The following is a 5,339-nucleotide window of genomic DNA, read 5'->3' as shown; positions in this document are numbered from 1 at the left end:
GCCCGGCGCACTCATTCTCCTTCACAACCATCCCCCTCCCCGTAAGCCCAGAGCAAAAGAATCACGCGCACACGTCACTACGCCAAGCGCACGCGAGTCGCGCACGCGTACTCGCTCTTCCCCGCACCCCAAACCCCACGCCCGTGGGACCAGCGCAGACGTCACGCACGCGCACTCCCCACCGGCGGCCACACGACGGTGTCGCCCGCTCAGCGCAGGGGCTGGACACTTGTGAACCCAACGAGCCTGAGAGCCCACGTTCCGACGCCGGCCCCTTCAGACACAGACGCTGCCGCCTGCCGTCCCTTCAACTCTGCAGGCGACACAGCCGCCTAGGTCTCGCCGGTGTCCGCGGGGCCCCTACGCACCACCGGGCATCGCCGCCTCCGCCAGACCCTCGAGCTGCGGACGGCCCCCTCGGCCCTCGCCCCCCCCTCCGGGGCTCACCCGCAGCTCCCTCGCCGCGTGGACCGGCAGGCCAGGGATTGTTTCCCACGAGGGGCTGGAGGCCAGGGAAGGAGCGGTCGGGAGGAGAAGGCGGGGATGCACATGCGCAGAAGGAGGGAGCGGCGCGGTAGCGGCGGCGAGCGGGAACTTGGCTCCTGGTAGTTGGGCTGGGAAAGTGGCTCTACCCTTAGAAGCGATGCCTCACTCGTAAATTGTGCAAGTAAGGTAATAGTAGTACCTAATTAACAGTTTTTATAAAGATTAAAGGTGTTTACATTATAAAAGCACTTTGGACGGTGTCTGGCACGTAAATTGTTAATACCTGTGCATTTTTTGGGATTTCCCTTGTCAGTATACACCATGCCCACTCCTTTAGAAATCAGCTGGAGAGTTTCTGCCTTGTTTACTGCGTTGAAAGATTACTGAGATACTCAGTCCTTTTGCCTGCAGCCAGGTTTCTTTCCGTGCCCCAGAGATGTGCATCCAAGCAGTGTGCCTTTTCACACAAACCAAGAGAAGGGAATGTGTGCGTGAATTTCATTTATGAACGTGGACAGATGTTATTTTAGTTTAGATAAATTTATTTTTTAGCAGTTGAGAAAGTAATTTATCTAAACGAAAATAATAACTGTAACCAGCCTAGTTATTTTCTGGAATGAGGAAAAAAGCTAGCAATTCGATATTAAGCAATAATAAAAACTTCATATGTTTGAAACTGTTCATATACCACGCTTGATGAAAGCACACTCCTGGAACCAACCATATTTTACATGGAACCAAATATACATTCTTTTATGTGCTCATCCTCCTGACATTTTTAGCACAGTATGATCATATGTCATATTATTTTATGGCAAACTTTTAACAAAACAATATATGGTGAACTCTTTTTGGTCAATATCACTTTATAACTTGTTTTTTAATAACTTTAGATTTACAGAAGAGTTGCAAAGATAGTTCCCGTATACCCTTCACCCAGCTTCCCCAGTTCCCCTATACCCTTCACCCAGCTTCCCCTAATGTTAACATTCTATAGAACCATGGTACATTTATCAAAGCTAAGAAAGTAACACGGGTAAAATTCTATTAACTAAACTACAGAGTTTATTTAGACTTCATCAGTTTCTCCACTAATGTCCGTTTACTGATCCAGGATCCAATCCAGGATACCACAGTACATTTAGATATCAGTCTCTCTAGTTTCCTCCAATCTGTTAACAGTTTCTTGGTCTTTCCTTGTCTTTCATGACCATCAGATATTTGAAGAATAGTGGTCAGATATTTTGAAGAATGTCCCTGAATTTAAGTTTGTCACACATTTTCTCCTGATTGGGCTGAGGTTATAAGTTTTTAGAAAGAATACCACAGAAAGGATGTGCCCTACCTAAGTATCAGGGGGCACATGATATCAACATGACTTGTCATGTTAACCTTGATTACTTGGTTAAGGTGGTATCTGACAGGTTTCTCCAGTATGTAGTTAGGATTTTTCCGTTTCTAATCTGCACTTAAAGGTGGGTTACTAAGTCCACTGCACACTCACAGGGGGAGGAAATAAGCTTCATCTCGAATTTGTGGTCATATTTTAAAACCACCACATTTATTAGTAAATTTGAGGAGAGACCCTTTGAGGCTTTGCAAAGTATTGAATCTATTTAGAGTTTTGACCAGTGATTTTAGCTGTCACTGGTGGACCTTGCCTGCAACAATTATTATTGTGGTGTTCTAAATGGTATTTTCTATTTCACTTCTTCCTTCTATATTTATTAATTGGATTCTTCTGTAAGTGGAAAGTTTCATTTCCCCCATTTATTTATTCTGTCATCTATTTATGTCACTATGGACTCACGGATATTTATTTTATGCCCAACCATTGTTACTCAACCCTACCTTTCTCACCCAACCCTTGGCACCCTCTGAACTGTTCTCTGTTCTATAATTTTACCCTTTTCAGAATGTCAAATGGAATTATACAATATGTATCTCCTGGATTTGGCTTTTTTCACTTAGCAAAATTCACTTAAGATCAATTCATGTTGTTGGTCCTTTTTTCAGGTCAACCTCCCCCTCCACTCTTTTCATTTCATCCAATACTATTATGTTATTATGTTGCTCAAATTGTTCCAGCTTTGGGCATTGAGAGCTATCATAGGTTAGCTTTTGGATCCTTTTAACATATCCTTAACATTTTTTTTTTTAAAGCACTTTCTCACTTTTTGACACCACAAGGTGCTCCAGGCTCATCTTGCATTTTCCCTGCCGCAGCCCTAGAATCAGCCATTTTCCAAGAAGCCTTGGTTCCTTTTATTGGAGAAATGAAGATCTGAGTTCTAGGTGTGCTTATTGATACTGAGTGTAACTGTTTCTAGACTCAGCAGAGCTAAGAAATACATGTATGTTTACTAGTCCATTTTAGTAATCTATATTACAATATCTATATTTCTGTATCTGTGTATACATATATGTACACACATGTATACATATATATTAAAATTAATGTGAATTCACACTGATATCTCCTTTTCTAACCCAGGGTTCATTCTAGCCTTCCCACCCACCCCTTGCTTATTTTTATCTTCATACTTAGACACTGCGGTACCTGGCTGCCATTATCTATAATTTATTTACCTACTCTTTTAGCCCTAGTGTACATATAGTTTCAGAATTGCTAACCCCTCTGAGCATTCACCAACTAGGCTACAGTGTTTATGTACAGTTCTTTTTGTTTTCAGTCTTATACAGTAAAAATGTTGATTTACAAAGTTATTTAGGTCAGCTCCTTTTCCCCCACCATTTTCATTCGGGTTACATGATACATTTGTGAAAACAGAGTCACTTATCACAGTCTGCAGTCCATCCAACTCTGTTTTTTGTTTGTTTGTTTGTTTTTATTTGAATAGAGTTAGGTTCTCTCTTGGCGGTGTATAGCTCTGTGGGTCTTGACAAATGCATCATCACAGCACCAGGCATGACAGTTCTGTTACCATAAAAATTCCCTCAGGCAACCTCGGGTTGTTACTCAACCCCCCTTCCTCCCCCAACCCCTGGCATCCACTGATCTGTTCTCTGTCTTATAATTTAACTTTTTTCATAACATCAAATAGATGGAATGACATAATATGCAGCATAAGGGTTTGGCTTCTTTCACTTAGCAAAAGTCATTTAAGATTTATTCATATTGTAGTGTGAGGCATTAGTTCATTCCTTTTTATTACTGAGTGGTATTTTATTTATAGATGTTCCACAGTTTGCTTATCCATTACCTGTTGAGGGATATCTGAGTTGTTTCCTGTTTTGGTGATTAGGAATGATTGTGTTGAGGCTTTTGTGTTGACATATATTTACAATTCACTTGGGTAAATACATAAGAGTGGGATTGCTGGATTGTATGGTTAGTGTTTAAATTTATAAGAAATTGTAAAATTGTTTTCCAAAGTGCCTGTATTATTTTGCGATCTCACCAGCAGTGAGTGAGAGTTCTTATTTCTCAATATCCACATCCACAGCAGTATTTCTTATTTTAATGTTTGTTTTGTTTCCCCATTCTAATAGAGGTATAAAGGCCTTCTGGTGGTTTTAATTTGCATTTCCCTGTAAACTAATGTTGTGCGTGTTTTCACATGCTTATGTGCTAGCCATGTATCTGCTTTAGTGACATACATGTTCAGATCTTTTATCAAGTTTTAAATTGGATTGTTTATTTTCTTGTGGTGGTTTTTAAGAACTCTGTATATTCTGGGGCTGGCCCAGTGGTGCAGGCGGTTAAGTGCACGCGCTCCGCTGTGGCAGCCCGGGGTTTGCCGGTTCGGATCTCGGGCACGCACCAACGCACTGCTTGTTGAGCCATGCTGTGGTGGCGTCCCATATAAAGTAGAGGAAGATGGGCACGGATGTTGGCTCAGGGCCAGTTTTCCTCAGAAAAAAGAGTAGGATTGGCGTCAGATCTTAGTTGAGGGCTGATCTTCCTCACCAAAAAAAAAAGAACTCTATATATTCTGATACAAATGCTTTGTCAGAAATGTGATTTGCAAATATTTTCTACCAGTGTATGGCTTGTCTGTTCATTCTCTTAAGAGTATCTTTCACAAAGCAAAAGATTTCAGTTTTAATAAAAGTCCAGTCTATCAATTTTTCCTTTTATGGATTGTGATTTTGGTATGAAACTTAAACTCTTTGCCTAACCCAGTCACAAAGATTTTCTCTGAGAAGTTTTAGAATTTTAAGTTTATTTAAGACTAAAGAATTTAGAATTTTAAGTTTATTTAAGACATTTTGAGTTAATTTTTGCACAAGTGTGAAGCATAGATTGCCATTCTTTTTGTTGTTATTGTTGTTTTGTATTTTTGCGTATGAATGTTTAAATGGTCCAGCACCATTTATTAAAAAGACTGTCCTTTCACCGCTGAATTGGCGTTGTACCTATGTCAAAAACCATGTGGCCATATTTGTGTGGGTTTATTTCTGTGCTCTCTATTTTATTCCATTGATCTATGTGTCCATGCCTTCACCAATACCACACTGTCTTTAACGTTATAGCTTTATGCTAAGTCTTGAAATTGGGTAGTGTGAGACCATCAACTTTATTTTTCTTGTTCAAAATGTTTTGGCTATTCTAGATCTTTTGTGTTTCCATATTAATTTTAGAATAAGCTTGTCATATCTGTACATAGGTTTGCTGGGATTTTGACTGGAGTTACATTGAGTCTATAGATTAAATTGGGAAGGATTAATACATGATATTGTGTGTTACAAGTCATGAACATGATATATCTCTATTTAGATCTTGTTTAATTTCTTTCACCAATGCTTGTAGCTTTCAGCATACAGATCCTATACATGTTTGTTAAGTTTATGTATAAGTATTTTGGTTCTAGGGTATTTATCTGAACAAA

The sequence above is a fragment of the Ceratotherium simum genome, chromosome 6 (assembly GCF_057802395.1).
Source record: "Ceratotherium simum simum isolate JZ-2026a chromosome 6, ASM5780239v1, whole genome shotgun sequence".
NCBI classification, from domain to species: domain Eukaryota; kingdom Metazoa; phylum Chordata; class Mammalia; order Perissodactyla; family Rhinocerotidae; genus Ceratotherium; species Ceratotherium simum.
This window is presented reverse-complemented; position numbering follows the sequence as displayed.